At 40.0% G+C, this 19,304-nt stretch overlaps 1 protein-coding gene across 1 annotated transcript in view; it reads left to right on the forward strand.

The window, feature by feature from the left end:
* pex10 (peroxisomal biogenesis factor 10) overlaps positions 1–18,204 on the forward strand; it is a 184,544-nt gene extending 166,340 nt beyond the window's left edge. The window contains exon 7 of the mRNA XM_055169074.2: positions 16,215–18,204. The gene's annotated coding sequence lies outside the window, so the exon portion shown is untranslated. The remainder of the gene's footprint in view (positions 1–16,214) is intronic.
* The last annotated feature ends 1,100 nt before the right edge of the window (positions 18,205–19,304 follow it).

The following is a 19,304-nucleotide window of genomic DNA, read 5'->3' on the forward strand; positions in this document are numbered from 1 at the left end:
GTACAAATGGATATGTACATAATAAACTAAACAGAACAGTAGTGAAATTAATATTTAAGTAGTGTATGAATGAATTTGTATTGTAGTCAGTTAAGAGTGCAATGGCTTAAGTTATTGTGAATAGTTATTCTAATATTCAGTACACAGGGGTGCAAACGATGCAATTCAAGTAGTCCAGCAGTGCAAATGAACAGGGAGTATGAAATAGACAGTCCAGTAGTGTATTGAACAGACCAGTAGTGCAAATCTACATGTTAACTGTGCAAGTAATAACAAATTATTATTGGTGCATTACATTACGATATGTAATGCACTGACATTGAACACTTCATACCATGGCATGTTCCCTGTACACCGTGATATCACATGTTTTGTTGTTTGCACCATAGTATTTCATTGTGTGTAACTGGAACCTGTTGTACACAAAAATGGACAATTACACTGCTTCATGTTCAAAGAAAAATATTTGGTTATTATATTCATTGCTTCTTCCCCCTATTAACCCCAAATAGCTTGGAGAAATCTAAAATGCAAGCCAAACCAAAGGTGGGGTTTTAGGAGGTTAATTTGTGTTCTGTGTATAGGTAACATCTGCTGCATTTGTTCAGCCAGATAAAATACCATGAATCTAAATTACATTTGTAATCAAATATTGACCTCATGGATATCGTGACATGGCCCTCAGTGTGAAAGATTGTTTCTGATGAAAACTAAATTATGTATCTTTACAGTGTTCACAGCAATATTTCTGCTAAAATGATGTGAGGAAAAGTGAGGAGGCCCCAGAAAGCACATCTTCAGGATCATCCAGCACCAGCCGTGACAAGGTCCAATCTAAACAAAAGAAAACAGTCCGAGACGAACCTCTGGAGATGTACCTCTTATCAAGAGATGCTAAAGGGAAAAAATTGAAAGCGAAGCACAGAAGAGAGAAAGAAGAGCACAGAAGGAGCACTCTGCCAGTTTTGGGTCACACCTATAGATGTATATTATATACCATTTTATTTAGTTATTTTTTTAATGTTTACACATTCAAGAAATACAGTTGAACATGTACATTTCATAGATATGTTTATTTGCATTACAGTTCACTTAGACTTCTATCATTGTGACTTATTTGCTCTACAGCTCTGCCAGTTCTTGTTCACACAAATTAATGTTTATTATATACCATTTTACTTATGTATTTTAAGTGTTTATACATTTAAGAAATACATTTGAAAATGTCTAATTTCTAAATGTTGATTTGCACTACCGTTCAGTTGCACTACAGTCATTGTGACTTTTCTGGAGTGGACCAACATTTCTGAATCCTGTTTTATTTAATTTAAACTGTCATGTCTCTGATTGTTATTGCAAACTGCAGTTCATTCACAAAAATAAATGTTTGATTAAAAAAACTAATTGTAAATAACATGACATTTTGGCACTATGCTTGTACATTAGTATTGTTGACCTTTTATTGTAATAACTACATACCTAATTATTGCATCATTGTATTTATAGGCAACACTTATCAATTTGCAGGAGTATTAAAATTTTTGGGCACAACAAAAATGGTGGTTCCTTGTTCTACCCACCCAACCTCTATAAAACGAGTATATTGGTTAAAATGAGAACTTAAATCTTTAGCCAAATCACAAAATACAATACATTTGGCAGGAAATTTGAGAAAATTGTTAACAGAGAAAATGCTTGTAAAAGATTTGTTAAAAGTACACACTTAGGCGCCATCTAGTGTCCAGGGAGTGAAATTGCACCTCACTCGGCTCAGCGCCAGTAAAAATTGTTTGGGTGTGAAAGCAGAAAAACGTGACGTTAAATGTCGACGATAAAGGCGCACGAAAAACGTCCCTGTGTAAAGACCTTAATTGTGATGAAACGGGATTTGGGGACAAACCTCGGTCCAGGGAGAAGGTCCTGTGCCAGCTGGGAAAAAAGCATGTGTACCACCAGCAGCAGACAACCAGAGAGCACATCACAGTGCCTTCCAAGCAATGCCTACAGGCTGGGTGGGCCCCCCAATGCCCTCTATGGCATCCAAGATAAGGGGTACATGGATTCGGAGCTCTTTTTAAAATGGCTGCATCATTTTGTTAAATATGCACCTGAGGAGAGACCACTAATTTTAATCATGGACCAACATGAGACATGTGTCAAAAGATTTGATAGTGTTTTGCAGAGAATACATGATCAAAATTCTTTGCCTACCTGCACACATTTTGCAACCCCTGGACATTGCAGTCTTCAACCCACTGAAGACTGCTTTCTGCACCATGGCTTCCAGGATGGGTTTGGTCCGGGGAGATGTTGTAGTGGGGAAGAAGCAGTTTTCACTGCTGCTTAAACATGTTTACCCAAATGCGGTCACCGCCCAAAACATCAAGGGTGGGTTCCGCAAAGCTGGAATCTTTCCTCTGTGCAGAGATGCTGTGGATACAACCCAGGTAATTTTCACATTAATACAATCTTAATTCAACCTCTAAGTTACTTGGTTTCTTTTTAAGTGTGCTAATAAGTTTTACATACTTTTCATTTTTTTAGGTGGTGAGAATGCTTCCATCTGCAACCCCAACTGCAACTCTATCCATTGGTCCCACACCTCCTTTAGCCACACCATCCAGCAGTGGACCACACATGAGTCCTGCCACACCATCTAGCATTTCCACTCCTCTTTCAGCCGCACAGTCCAGTACACAACCTAATGAAACAGACACCACACAAACACCTTGCTCCACCTGTAACAGAGTGGCTCCCAAAAATTACCTGGTGGCAGCAGGTGTAATCCCAGAGACTCTGGCTAATGTCCTTACGAGCCCACCCTGGAGAGGAATGACAGGGTGAGGCATCGCATTCCATTGCAAGCCCACATCCTTACCAGCGACGCATACATTGAACTGCTAAACAAAAAAGAAGCAGAGGAAAAAGAGAAGGAAGATAACAAGAGAAAGTGCAGGGAAGAGATGGCAAGAAAGAGGGAAGAAAAGAGACAAGCCCAGGAGGCAAAGAGGCAAAAAAGGCAGGTCCCTGCTGCGACAAAGGAAGATGGAGAGCACTGTGCCCTGTGCAAGAGAGTGGTCCCTCCTGACTTCAATAATAAACAGTGTGACCTGTGTCACTTATGGTTCTAAATTCAGTGTGCGGAGGTGGAGGAAGTCCCAGATGAAGACTGGTTTTGTCACAAATGTTGTTCTTGTTAATACACCTAAGTTACAAATATAAACAAAATGTTATGTAAGTTAAGTGTTCATTTTTGTCACAAATGTTGTTCTTGTTAATACACCTACAAATATAAATTAATTGTTATGCAAGTTAACCTTAAGTGTTCATTTTTTATTTTATTTAAAATGTACTGTTATAAAGATGTTATTTAAATATGTTTAATGTAAATAGTTATGTCACACACACACAAACTAGACCTGTTTGAGTCGTGACTCACTCGGATCTTTCACCCGGATCTTTAAATTAACTCATGAGTCGCGAGTCTCTAGTATCATTAACCCGGATCAGTTGAGTCCTACTACAATTCAATGTAAAACCATAAACAGCGCCACGACACACACAAACCTCTTTCAACATTATTAATGAGACTTTGCTCGCTCTACAGATCCACTCGTAACCGTCTGATCTGCACGAGAATTGACCCGGGATTCTCACTCAGAACCGGAATCATTGCATACTCGAGAGACCTGCTGATCCGCGCGAGCCGTGAATTGACCCGGGATTCTCACTCAGAACCGGAAACATTGCAGACTCGAGAGACATGCGAATCTGCAATGTTTCCGGCTCTGACTGGAGAATCTCTCAACTCGTAACCGGCTGATCCGCATGAACTGTCTCTCTAGTCAGAGCCGGAAACACTGAAGATTTGCAGATCTGCCGGAAACATTGCAGACTCGAGACTCTCCGGCTCTGACCCATAACGTAGTAGGAAGACTCACTATTTCAGATGTGGTATCGAAGTTTATCAAAAATAAACCCCTTTTCAATGTTTTTAAACTTGACTTAAAAAATTCTATAGATTGTATTTCTGGATTAAAGGGTAAATCAGAATCAAAATGTATGCAATACTTAACTGATTTAACTGATAAATAAAAATAAGAAAAATATATATTTCAGATGTGGTATTTTTTAGTCTGCCATGTTGCCAGCTTTACTATGACAGCAGTGTTTCATAAGTCCCATGGTCTGCAATGTTTCCGGCTCTGAGAATCTCGCGCGGATCAGCCGGTGGGTCTGTACTGAGTTTGCTTGGCGATTTACAGTGGGGCAAAAAAGTATCTAGTCAGCCACCAACTGCTCAAGCTCCCACACCCAAAAAGATGAGAGAGGCCTGCAATTTCTGTCAAAGGCACACATCAACTATGAGAGACAAAATGAGAAAAAAAATCCAGAAAATCACATTGTCTGATTTTTAAAGAATTTATTTGTAAATTATGGTGAAAAATAAGTATTTGGTCAATAACAAAAGTTTATGTCAATACTTTGTTATATACCCTTTGTTGGCAATGACAGAGATCAAACGTTTTCTGTAAGTCTCCACAAGGTTTTTACATATTGTTGCTGGTAGTTTGGCCCATTCCTCCATGCAGATCTCCTCTAGAGCAGTGATGTTTTAGGGCTGTCGCTGGGCAAATCAGATTTTCAACTCCCTCCAAAGATTTTCTATGTAGTTGAGATCTGGAGACTGGCTAGGCCACTCCAGGACCTTGAAATTATTCTTACGAAACCACTCCTTCTTTGCCCGGGCGGTATGTTTGGGATCACTGCCATACTGAAAGATCCAGCCACGTTTCATCTTCAATGCCCTTGCTGACGAAAGGAGGTTTTGAGTCAAAATCTCACGATACATGGCCCCATTCATTCTTTCCTTAACTCGGATCAGTCGTCCTGGTCCCTTTGCAGAAAAACAGACCCAAAGCATGAGGTTTCCACCCCCATGCTTCACAGTAGGTATGGTGTTCTTTGGATGCAACTCAGCATCATTCTCCTCCAAACACAAGAAGTTGAGTTTCTACCTAAAAGTTATGTTTTGGTTTCATCTGACCATATGACATTCTCCCACTCTTCTTCTGGATCATCCAAATGCTCTCTAGCAAACTTCAGACGGGTCCGGACATGTACTGGCTTAAGCAGGTGGACACATCTGGCACTGCAGGAATTGAGTCCCTGGCTGCATAGTGTGTTACTGATGGTAGCCTTTGTTACTTTGGTCCCAGCTCTCTGCAGGTCATTCACTAGGTTCCCCCATGTGGTTCTGGGATTTTTGCTCACCATTCTGGTGATAATTTTTACCCTACGGGATGAGATCTTGCGTGGAGCCCCAGATCGAGGGATATTGTCATTGTTCTTGTATGTCTTTCATTTTCTAATAATTGCTCTCACAGTTGATTTCTTCACACCAAGCTGCTTACCTATTGGAGATTCAGTCTTCCCAGACTGGTGCAGGTCTACAATTTTGTTTCTGGTGTCCTTTGACAGCTCTTTGGTCTTGGCCATAGTTGAGTTTGCATTCTGACTGTTTTAGGTTGTGGACAGGTGTCTTTTATACTGCTAACAAGTTCAAACAGGTGCCATTAATACAGGTAACAAGTGGAGGACAGAGGATCCTCTTAAAGAAGAAGTTACAGGTCTGTGAGAGAAAGAAATCTTGCTTTTTTGTTATTGACCAAATACTTATTTTCCACCATAAATTGCAAATAAATTCTTAAAAAATCAGACAATGTGATTTTCTGGATTTTTTTCCTCATTTTGTCTCTCATAGTTGAAGTGTACCTATGATGAAAATTACAGGCCTCTCTCATCTTTTTAAGTGGGAGAACTTGCACAATTGGTGGTTGACTAAATACTTTTTTGCCCCACTGTAGCAATACTGACTCGAGTGACTCAAGTGACTCACACAAACCGGATCACTTTAGTGATTGACTCACAATAACCCGGATCCTTAAAAGGAATCGAGTTTGCCAGGCCTAACACAAACACGTTCATTTATATAATAAACAAACTATAAACACGACGTTTTTCAATGCCATCTTTTCATGAAAAGTAAAAAGTTACGATTTCATGCATAAAGTTAAATAACAGTTAAAATATCACATCAGGTATGCATTTAAATAAATAAACAACTCACCTGCAATTAATTAAATAAGAATTTTCGCAGCTGAAAGCATGTGCTGCACTCTGTACGAAACGTTGTGAACGTTTACGAAACATCGTTTCGCTTTATCATCTTCCGTAAACGTGCGGAGGAAGTACATTTCCTCAAACACTGTTGCCGTGTGTCTCAATCAGCTCCCTTGTTCAGTAGTCAGGGCACTGATCAGGGAGTCAGCCATTTTAAGGGCTGTCTCAATCGCAAAATCCGTTCAATGCACTGGAACGTTTGTTCCCTAAAAATTCCCACAATGCAACGCAAAAACCAGTGAGCATCGATAGTCCCTATGTTCCCTAACCGGAAATCACGTGACCTTTTCTGAAGCTCGCCAACCGAACATCACGTGATCCAACTCAATAAACTTTATGGAATGTTACAGAACTTTTATAAAGACAAACGTTTGTTTTAGTTGTAAATATAAACACACATTGCTACACAGTAAGGGACCACAATCTACTCAATATTTAAAAGAATAATATTTATTTAAAATTTTAAATATATTTATTACATTTAAAATGTAATTATATGCCTCCAATTTTATGCACAGATATGTAAGAGAATAATGACAGCATTTTTCACAATGTACTGTTTTTAAAATTAAGTCAGAGAGATGTTGGTTTTGCCGGGTTGTTGATGAGTAACAGCTGTGAGTGATTACAACGCGCTTAAGCAGCCACGTGACAGAAATAAGTGAACATTGTCCCAATATGAAGTGAGCTAGGGTCCTTACCAGTGCCCGAACCTGTGTAGACGATATACTGATTCACGACCTCGGGAGCTAGGGAACGAATTGAGACACACGGTTGGTCAAAAACACATCAATCAAAGTATGGCTCATACAATTGGCCTTCCCCCAGAGAATGAGCACACAAACATGCCTGTTGGAACAAGGTGCTTCGAAGAATAGCCGAAGGCATTCAGAAAATGGCAAAAAGTGTACGAAACATGGTTAGTCTACTTTATGCTGGTTTAGAAATTGCTTAGATATCAAAAGTATGTGGTACAACATGTGTTTAGGGTTTTTTACTATATAGGGCTGTTTACACTTGGTATTAAGATGTGTTTTCATCGATCGGATCACAAGTGGACGAGAGAGACACATTACGTTTACACCTGGTATTTAAATCCGTCTCTTTTGTTCACTTTCGACCGCTTCTGTGCTGAATACTATGAGGGGGTGGTCTGTGAGACTGTGGGTGAGTCTCTCTGCTGTCATTCAAACCCGAGCGGGAGTAATTATGAGTTTATATGGACGCAAACTAATATTATGACGGAGTGCACTGCTTGTTTAGCAAGTAAACATGCTGCACAGTGTTTTGTACATGAGTATTTAAGAGCTTTATTTGAATTTTCAGCGCAATTGATGAAATAGGATCGCGCAACTTTCACACGCTTTCAAAACGAAACTACGGAGATCAGCCGCTTAGTTTTATCAATGAAAGGCTAAAAATAGCCCTGTTCACCGAATGTTCACGCCAGAAGTAAAAAAAGACGTAAAACTTGTGTTTAATACCTCAGATTAGATAAATGGGCGGAGAGAAGGCGGTCGCGTGTGGCTGTTCGAACGCATTCAACCACATATGCGTTCTGCAACTCCAAAGCGATCCGATCGAAAGTGGTTTCGACCACCTCTGGATGTGGTTGAAAGTGGTCGAAAGTGGAAGAGCTCAAAACGTTTTGAACACCGTTTACACCTGGCATTAACGTCGTCCACTTGTGATCCGATCGACGAAAACACATGTTAATGCCAAGTGTAAACAGCCTCTATGTTACCCTTGGGGTAAAATTTTAGGCAATACAATATTAATTATCTGAATATTAATAAAACTGAGTTTATTATGTAAAGGAACAAACAACCATAAAGGGACTTGATTGAAAGCTTTGAACCGCTGTCCAATAACAGTTACGTGAGAAATCTCTGAGTAATTTTTGATTCTGAAATGCACTTTGATCGGTGAAAACACAAACTCATTGGTTACCTATAAATCACAGAATACAATATAAGGTGTTATGTTTGTCTATAAAGCATTGCACGATCAGGCTCCTGAGTACATAAAGGACATATGCTCCATACCGGCCCACAGTCTCAACTCCAGCACTTTAGAATATGCTGCACTTTCTATAAGATCTTCTGCAAACATGACCATATTTGAAAAGGATTTAAAGACCTACTTATTTTAGTCACATGTTTGACTATGTTGGAGAAGTGTGAGGGATAGGGTTTTGTTGTTGTTGCAAGATTCTATGTGTTTTATTATTATTTATAAGTATGGACATCACTTTGGTCCATTTTAATGATTTTGAAAGTGCTTTATAAATAAAATTGAGTTGCGTTTTATTGATATTTCAGAGTTTTCGTGTGTGATGTCTTGCTTATGCTGGGCGTGAATGTATTTTATGCAGTGCGCATCCTGTTTTAAAAGTGCTGTAGATCACTTTCTTTCAAAGTTGACACCCTTCACACATTAAAAAATAGCAATTAACTGTTAAAAGCATTTTGAAGATTGTGTGCAGTCTTGGGGCACATTCATATGTAAAAGCCAAATTAATTCGTATTTTGTCTCTCTCTTGTAGGTGGATCATGAGTGAAGCTCTGACAAGTTGGATAGCTGCAGATTGACCATTGGCTTGATAACAGTGGTTTGTGAATACAGTGACACATTTACTTTTAAGACACCTTGGCTCTGCTAAAATAAACAATAGACACCATCACAAAAATTCTATTGGTTTTATTGTGAATTTTATTGGTTCAAATGGAATATTATATGGCCCAAAGCACACAAAACACACTACAGTGTAGTGGTTTTAATGGTAAAAGCTAATGGCTCCTATTGGTATTTTAATGGAAACCATTAGAATTTTCTGTAATGGTTTTATTGTTTTTTCAGCAGGGGGACATTTATAAATAAATCTTTCACCAAGCATTCACCTAATTTACTGGCAAAACTGGTAGCTCCACAAAAATTATACTTAAACTTCTGTTAAATCGTGTTTTACATATATAAGCAAACTCCAGGTTAATATGTTGTTTCAATGTCTTATCCTTTCACCAATGACCAACAGACACAACTCTGGTCCTGCCTGATGCTCCTGTACAGTACAGCAAATGATGACCACTGCCAGGTGATGGGAATCTGTGGTAATCGCAGCCTGCGTCCCAAGATCAACATGACAATAGCAGACCATACTCTTATCTGACCAAATGCTCAACATCATTGCCACAAATATGGCAAAAAAATCATATATTTATTTTGATATATATTGTTACTTATATATGTATATTGTTAACTATTGTTAACACACATTTATTATTGTATGGCATCTCATGTAATGAAAAATAAAAAATAAAAGTATTTATCTGATGACTTGCAGTTCTGTTTTTAAACTGGTAAACCTTATAAAGTGCTGAAAATAAAAATAAATAAAAAAACATGACAGCTTTAAAATTTCCAATCAGAAACTAAACGGGTCATGTATGATTTCTGTCAGTCATATAATATTTAGGGGGCATGTACACCGAAGCATTTAAACGCGGCCGAAAACATTTGGAAACATCATAAGGCTCTATGAAGCACTATGCAAAAGCATGCAAATAAGCATGGTGGTCACATGTAAAGAGGAATCACACTTCAACGTGTGATCAGTGTGCTGGATAAAACCACATGGCCAATCCCTCTACTTTAAATTTATTGGGACAATGATACTGTATGAAAGAACTGCGTGACCTTTTATAAACAGGATTATCTGGTCTCCGATTTATGATTTTACATTTTCTTTGGTGTGTAAGTGTGTATTAGTACATAACCCTTTTCACAAAGAGATTACGAAAAATGCGTCCGGGATTTGTCTGTGATCGTTTGAATTTTTGTTTATTCACACTGCCAATGATTTCCTGGAATCTGTGCTTGTATTCACACACCTACCGTAAAAATCCTGTAAAAACAGTAACGTCCTGCCCTTGGTAGGTTTTTCCACAGCATCTGAAGTTTGCTAATTATATGTGATTTCTCTCTCGAGATACCACGCGCGTGCATGTTTGTTTATGACAAGGTCATAAGGAGCGTGTGATGCGCTGTTCTGTCATGCTGGTGAATGATCTCAGCTTCAGCGCGGATAGTGACTCCCTGGTCTCTGCTTCAGTCCAGTTTGCCGACATTTCTTGCCGTAAATGTTGATCTGCGTTTAAATTCCTGTGTCAAAGAATTGAACCATAACTTCTGGTAGCAATGACATGCAAATCCTTACTACAGCCCCTTACGGCATGTTACAGGAATTTAACTAGGTCCTCTTTCCGGGAGCGATCACAGAACACTTATGTGATGTGTTTGTGTTCACACAGAAGTCTCTCTGACAATTTTATGGAAATCTTCTGGGACCAAAGTGCTGTGTGAATGAGGCACATGTTAATAATATGCAAAAGGTACAAATCCCAAAGTAAAAAATTATGTGGGTAATCATTTCCAGAGTAAATCTCTTTTCTTGGACTACAAAAAAAACACACGGATTGTAGGCAACAGTTTACTTCCTGAGCCTCATTATCATAACCCCACCCACTTCACTGAAAATAAATAAATCTGGGTGTATGTAAATGTTATGTAATTTCAATCTGTAATATTAACAATAAAAAGTTCATCATATGCTATTGTTATTAGCATGTTAACATGTGCAATTTGATTACATGTACCTTTACAATACGCCAATAAGTTTGAAAAAACGAAGTAGATCCAACTTAAAAATTGTAATATGGAAATTAAAACATTAAGTTGGATTCAATCAAAAATATACATTTAGAGCTCTTGAAGTTATGTAGAGCACATACATAAAATAATGACTAGAAATACTAAAATTAAGTTGACTGTATTAACAAATTATATCCCAAAAAAACAGAAAAATTAAGTAGTTTGTGAAAATACTAGTCTTGTATGATCTACGTAATAAAATCATGCAAAAATCATCATATTTTTTAAGTAAACCAAGCAGGAAATTTTTATCAGTGTTCTGACTCACAGCCTAGTCTATGTTTTTTATATTTAAAGATTTACTACTGACTAAACCATGACTCAAACACAAGTTTTGAGCAGTGCAGAGTAGAACTTGTTGTTTGTCGTTTCTATGATCACAAATGCAGACATGGGCTGAATCCCAAACCGCCCACCTCCACACCATACAGTACACAAAGTAGCGCTTTTTACATACTATATAGTATGGAAGTAGGCGGTTTGGGATTCAGCCATTGTTTTAATATTTTAGTATCCTTATTTTACCAATCTGTTACATTCTGTATTCATAAATATGTCCTCATTGGTGTGAATGTTCCACCTTTTCACTGTCACGTAAGAGAGAGGCGCGCGTGGTCGAGGCGCTGCAAGCAACATGAGTTATAGAGAGAGAGAGAGAGACGCGCTGAACACTCACAACAATTAATTGAGCCGTTTAAAATAGTAAAATAAAAATGTAAATGGGAATCATGAAAAATCTATTTGTTGCGTCCAGTGTTGATTCCGTGGCGGAATCACGAGCAAACAAACACTGATAGCCTTTAACATCCAAAGACAGAGTCATTATACTTCTCAAAAGAGTTAATAAAACAGTACTGACTAGCTCGCCGTTTCATTAATAATCATATAACAGTTACTTACGTTGTCCTATTCTCTGTGGGTGTATTGTCAATAACTCCCGAGTGTTTTCGTTTGAGATGCTCGTGCATTGTCGTTGTGCTCCCGTGATAAGCCAGTGACGTTTGGCACGGTGTAACAGACCACTCTTTTATCACAACTTGGCTTAAAATACTTTCATACTTCGGAAGCTTTCCGACTCATAATTCCATAGACTTACCTGCCACCGCCAATTTTTCAAAATTAAAGCAGTGAAGGCAGGGGTAGAGGGAAGAAAGATGATAGCGTAGCAGATTAACCAGCAGGGCGCGCACAGCGCACAGACTGGTGTGGAGGTGAATTACATTGAGCCATTTGAGACATGAGACAGAATTACAGTGGGCCGTTTGGGACGGAAAAAAATAAATATGCGACTCCTCGACTAAAAAAATTGCCGTCGACAAATTTTCATCGTCGATTACGTCGACTACGTCGACTATTCGCGGCAGCACTAGATTCAGCCATACTGTGTAGTAAATCGTTCAACCTGTGTTGTAAGTCTCCAGTAAAGGGAGTGACGGCCCTGCCACGGAGCAGAGTGGTGGGAGAGCCGGAGGAAGATGATATTGGGGCTGTCGCGGCGACGTGTATGTCACTGACCCACATTTGACAACGCCAACCAGGCCCCGGTGAAGTCAAAGGAAGACGGGGCGGCGACCTTAATGTTCACATCGAGTGCTGTGGGTGAGTCTGTGATTTTGCTGTGAGAATACACTTTGAAGTGGTGCAGTGTGGTGCCGTGTTTGTATTGTCAGTAGCCCCCGCCTTTACCAACCCCCTGCGCCGTGGGAGAACGCTAGGCTGTGGGAACCAGTAATTCCAAACTCTTGTATATGCTGTGTGTGTGCCCCCGTATTGGAACACCAAGTGTAGTATCTTCTTGTGGTCATCCCCCGGACCTGTCTGGGCTCGGTGGAGTGGTGGTGAAGGACTTCGACTGCTCGAGACTGCTGTGAGTAAACCAAATATTAATCAGTGCTTTGTGTGTATACAGAACACCTACTGCTGTAAGAAAGGGTAGCGTAGATCGAATCTCACGTGTCCCGAAGTCTCTTCAAAGGTGCGCTCCTGTCCAGTTCTCTGTAGTAGGAGGTGAAGGAGAGGAGAGGGCAGCGCTCGGCTTGGTGTGACGGTGCTAGATTTGTCCCTTGCAGTGCCAGTGACCTCTAGAAAGGCTGTACCACGACGCCTCACCATTTTTAGTCTTGAGGTATCTATTGAGTCATGGGATTGCAGTCACTGTTATGGTGCGTTTACACCAACCGCGGTAGAGGCGTGAAGCGCGAGTGATTTCAATGTTAAGTCAATGTGCAGACGTGTTGACGCGCGTCAGGAGGTCCCGCGGCGCGGAAGAGGCGCTCGGCGCGGAGCGGAAGGCGCGAATTGAGCGTTGTGCGCGGTACGCGCGAATGGTGCTTTTGTGCATTTTGCGGTTCACGCGAATTTGCGGCTGACGCCCGAGTTGAAAAATTTGAACTTTGGCGGATAACCAATCGTGCTGCGTTAACCAATCAGGAGCCTGCCTGCTGCTGTGGTGGCAGCCCCGCCCGGAGTCACTCACTCAAGCAGTCACTCGGCGCTATATGACACAAGTTGTTATTTCTATAGAGGAGACAGGAATAAAAAGGACCTCGCTTGGAAGAGTGTCAGTAAGGACTTTGGGCAACCTGGTAAGTTGTAATACACGCTTCACTTTTGAGTCACGTGACGTTTATCGACCCGCGCCGTTTATTTTCCCCCTATAGTAAGGTTACCCAATACAAACTGGTTACTCTCTTGATAAATGCACAATCAACATCAGTCATCTTGCAAACAGACACTCGCACAGCAGTTGCCCCTCCCACAAGAAGCGGATTTTGCCTCGGACGCGCGTCAAATGCTTGCTTTTTCCGCGCGTCTACTCAGCTCTACACGCGCTAATGCATTCAAAGTGTTCAAGCGGCAAACTAGGCGCGGTAGACGCGATTTTGACGCCCAAACGCGTTTGGTGTAAACTCAGCATAAGTCCACCATTCCCGAGCAGTATTTAATGTTATGATTGCCTGTTGAATGACCACGAGTGATTACCATTGAAGTAAAGTGGAGAAGAGACTGTAGTTATATGTAACCTGCCTTGCTTGTGTGATGCGCTGCCAGCGAAACCAGTAAATGTCCCAGTGTTTGCTAACTGATCTTCTGTGCCACAGCTAACAGCCTGTAAGAAGAGAAAGCCTGAATACCTTACCTGAGAAGTACTTACTGTACGTTGTCACGAGCCGAAGAGGTGAGAGTGAATGTCCCAGTGTTTGCTAATTGATCTTCTGTGTCACAGCTTACACCCTGTAAGAAGAGAAAGCCTGAATACCGTACCTGAGGAGTACTTACTGTACGTTGTCACGAGCCGAAGAGGTGAGAGTGAATGTCCCAGTGTTTGCTAATTGATCTTCTGTGTCACAGCTAACAGCCTGTAAGAAGAGAAAGCCTGAATACCTTACCTGGAGATACTTACCTGACACCACTCCAGCGCAGCAGAAAGGAATACACCAGTCGTCACCAGAGAGACACATAGGTATCGGAAACATTAAACCAGCAGTTACCGCATTGTTTTAATCTGCCTCCAGGAGGAAAAGGAGGGCGCCACGGGATCAAGAAAAGGCATAGGAGCCTCGCCTCGGTGTCTTTCCCCGCCCTCGGTGGTGTTTGGGACCCCCGGCACCTGGCCCCGTTCCCCTCCCCCTTTGACACGATCCACCTGGAGGGCAGACAGAGATCCCCTTCTTTTAAAATTGCCCTTTCCCTTTTTCCCTAAATATATTTTAAGTAAATTAAATAAAGTTTATTTTAAATTCATACTTATGCTTGTGTTGTCTGGACTTTGGGACCTCCTCGAGGTGGAAACTAGGAAGGGGCGTGGCCTGTTATACATTAGTGGCCAGCCCCGACCTGTGACACTAGCTCAGCAGCAGTGACCTTTAAAGAAAGAGATACAATTTCACTATTTGTAATATGCTTTTTGTGTAGGCTTAGTTATATGAACTATTTGTATAGCCTACCTAATAAGGTTGTTGAACTGAATGTGTGCATGTGTGCGTGCGTGTGTGTGTGCGTGAATAGATAGCCTACATTGAAATATAGCCTTTTTAAGTGTCAAACATTAATTTTGTAATTCACTGGGGCTTCAAAGACCCCAACCTTTTTTAAATCTTGAGCTATCTAAATCCATAATTATTTATTAAGAAACCCATCAGTAATTATTGACACATTATGAAACGGGAGAGAGCAGAAGACAGGAACAGAGGGGAACCCTTATGAAAATTAACCATGGTTATTTTGTGGTTACCATGGTTTTACTACAGTAAACATGTTTTTTTGAACCATGGTTAATTTTCGTAAGGAGAACACTGGGGATATATACAGTATTGTTCAAAATAATAGCAGTACAATGTGACTAACCAGAATAATCAAGGTTTTTAGTATATTTTTTATTGCTACGTGGCAAACAAGTTACCAGTAGGTTCAGTAGATTCTCAGAAAACAAACAAGACCCAGCATTCATGATATGCACGCTCTTAAGGCTGTGCAATTGGGCAATTAGTTGAAAGGGGTGTGTTAAAAAAATAGCAGTGTCTACCTTTGACTGTACAAACTCAAAACTATTTTGTACAAACATTTTTTTCTGGGATTTAGCAATCCTGTGAATCACTAAATTAATATTTAGTTGTATGACCACAGTTTTTAAAACTGCTTGACATCTGTGTGGCATGGAGTCAACCAACTTGTGGCACCTCTCAGCTGTTATTCCACTCCATGATTCTTTAACAACATTCCACAATTCATTCACATTTCTTGGTTTTGCTTCAGAAACAGCATTTTTGATATCACCCCACAAGTTCTCAATTGGATTAAGGTCTGGAGATTGGGCTGGCCACTCCATAACATTAATTTTGTTGGTTTGGAACCAAGACTTTGCCCGTTTACTAGTGTGTTTTGGGTCATTGTCTCTTCATGTCCTCTTCAGCATAGGGCAACATGACCTCTTCAAGTATTTTAACATATGCAAACTGATCCATGATCCCTGGTATGCGATAAATAGGCCCAACACCATAGTAGGAGAAACATGCCCATATCATGATGCTTGCACCTCCATGCTTCACTGTCTTCACTGTGTACTGTGGCTTGAATTCAGAGTTTGGGGGTCGTCTCACAAACTGCCTGTGGCCCTTGGACCCAAAAAGAACAATTTTACTCTCATCAGTCCACAAAATGTTCCTCCATTTCTCTTTAGGCCAGTTGATGTGTTCTTTGGCAAATTGTAACCTCTTCTGCACATGCCTTTTTTTAACAGAGGGAATTCGGGGGATTCTTGAAAATAGATTAGCTTCACACAGACGTCTTCTAACTGTCACAGTACTTACAGGTAACTCCAGACTGTCTTTGATCATCCTGGAGGTGATCATTGGCTGAGCCTTTGCCATTCTGAATATTCTTCTATCCATTTTGATGGTTGTCTTCCGTTTTCTTCCACGTCTCTCTGGTTTTGCTCTCCATTTGAAGGCATTGGAGATCATTTTAGCTGAACAGCCTTTCATTTTTTGCACCTCTTTATAGGTTTTCCCCTCTCCAATAAACTTTTTAATCAAAGTACGCTGTTCTTCTGAACAATGTCTTGAACGACCCATTTTCCTCAGCTTTCAAATGCATGTTCAACAAGTGTTGGCTTCATCCTTAAATAGGGGCCACCTGATTCACACCTGTTTCTTCACAAAATTGATGACCTCAGTGATTGAATGCCACACTGCTATTTTTTTTTTTAACACACCCCTTTCAACTAATTCAACTAATTGCCCAATTGCACAGCCTTAAGAGCGTGCATATCATGAATGCTGGGTCTCATTTGCTTTCTGAGAATCTACTGAACCTACTGGTAACTTGTTTGCCACGTAGCAATAAAAAATATACTAAAAACCTTGATTATTCTGGTTAGTCACATTGTACTGCTATTATTTTGAACAATACTGTATGTGGAATGTTAGGCTAAACCTGTACTATCCCTTTTAATATAATCACTTTCTTAAAAACTATATTTGAGTTTAAAAATCCACATGATTACATACCATATCAGCCTCTGGAGACGTCTGACGGACAAGGAACCTTGACATTGCTCCCTCCTGTGCCCGCAGCCTCTCGCTCCTCTTGTGATTATCTCCTGATGTGTGCTGCTTAATATCACACACTCCGTCATGACATATATAAAAAACGCGACGGCATATGGTACAATTGGCCTTGAATTTATTGTCCCTCACGCATTCCAGCCACGGGTAGTCATTTTCCCATTCAACCCTATATTTTTGCACGCGTTTCTTTTTCGCCGGCTGCTCGGATGTCATTTTTACATTTCCCGCTGTTGTCGCTTGTCGTCATCGTTGCTAAGATACAATGACTGAAACGACCAATCAAAAGGGCATTTCCTGATGATGATGCAATATGTTAAAAACGCTACGCTGATCATAGACTAACAGGGGGAGAAATTACCTGACCTTTCTTATGCAAAGGGAGCTGTCCTCGTTCATCGTCTGACATATTAAGAGTCTGTCATGTATTTGCACCAAATTGATTCTCAAAAATACGGAACAAAGTGCTTTCCGTATCAGTTCAATACGGAACAAGAATTTTATGTGTCAAATACGGGACGATTCCGTATTATACGGAACGGTTGGCAACCCTATCTGTGAGTGTGGTGGTGCTTATGGGGTGTCGCGCTGGGACGAGTGAGCATAAGGGTGAGAGGAAAAGCAAAAATCTAGACTATACCACTGCAGCTAAGTCACTACATTGACATGGCAGAAGGACAGATTAGCCGTGTTTGCACTATCGGCTTCAAGCGGGCGTGCCAGTGCCTGCCGAGGCCTATCGTGTTTGCATTGTCACTTCCGGGGCATGATCGTGCTTCACTGCTGCTTTGTTGGGGCTTAAGGCCCGGCTTTTCTGGCCCGCCGAATACCTTGGGCCAGAGCGGGCTTCTTGGGGCTAGGGGAGTGGTAAAGGTCAATAGCAGAGTTTATCTGAGTCTCTGGCAAGATGCGCATCCATATGTCTGCAGATTTAAAACTTTAAAAATAATCGGGATCACCAGTAATTTACTGTTTAACGGAAGATGCCTGCTATGTTTGTACTTCGGACTGTAGAAAATGATCTGCATATGTAAAAAACAAAGACGTGTTACAATGCCGAACTCGCCATGCTAAGGATCCGGTGCACACCGCTACCGGTTCGGGAGAAGTTTATAAAGTTTCGGGCACAGAACAAAGTGTTTAAAGTGCAACAGTGCTGAGAAATTAAAGATGTGTGTTGGATCATCATTTCATCGTCCATGTATTAAAGAAGCGATCACTCGAGTCACGATGGTATCTACAGTCGGTGAGTTAACATGCAACATAACGTTTGCATACAAAACACTTAAAATACAATACAAATAACGATTGCATAAGTGTCTTACATGGGTGTTTATTGTTTTTTGTGTTATATTGTCATCTCTGTTGAATTTTTTGTCAGCCCTTAGAGAAAATAACCATGGATTTATTATATTAGTCATAGCATGCTTTCTGGTATTTTGAAGATTAATTTAACTCTTATATGAATGTAGCAAACTTTATATGTGGGTATGTGTATTTACAAACCCTTTATACAAAACATCACATGTGCTGCTTTATTCTTTTGTGTCCGTTTTACAGAAAAATGCCAACGTAAAGCTTTCAGTTTGTCATCCAGGAGTTTTTATTTTGTATATGAGAGATGACACAGCAACAGATGCAAGAGCAGGAGATGAAACGAAGATGATGATGATGAGACGACAGGAGCCATGAATGTTGAAATCCGTTCGGAGGAGATGTCTTTAAATACACCTGTATGTGCACTGATATAAACTTCATATGTAAATAAAGTACTGCGCTATTATAACTACGGCTGCTTGTCAGTTTATTGAAAATGATTGCTTAATAAGGATCACATCTGAAACACAGAAATTGTAAGATGCAACAAAATGGTAAATATAACCATCATTAACTTAACCACTGTAACATAGCTTTTTAAATACTTGTGTATATAGTTGATTCTTAACGAGTACATTTTCTAATGATTTCTCAAACGTTTTGATTTTTGAGATGCAAGCAAAGTGATTTTCAGTCCTATTCAGCTATTCGAGGCAGTTCTTTATAAACAAAAGTATTTATTGATTGACACATTATTGAAATAGCTATTAGACAGTTACCTTGTGTTTCATGTAATGCTCAACTATTAACGTTTTCATGATTAAAGATATCACACCTCTTATAATGTGTAAGTATGTTTACATCGCCATAGAACTATAATTACAAACTTAACGTTACATATTTAGAAACACGTGCATACCTGTATTTTAAAATAAGATTATTTTACATAAATGTAAAACCAGGACTCGTTAAAATATTGTGTATATAGTATAATGGCACATTAGGTAGATGAACGCTTTATTTGTAATT

This window comes from Misgurnus anguillicaudatus, chromosome 5, assembly GCF_027580225.2.
Source record: "Misgurnus anguillicaudatus chromosome 5, ASM2758022v2, whole genome shotgun sequence".
Taxonomy (NCBI): domain Eukaryota; kingdom Metazoa; phylum Chordata; class Actinopteri; order Cypriniformes; family Cobitidae; genus Misgurnus; species Misgurnus anguillicaudatus.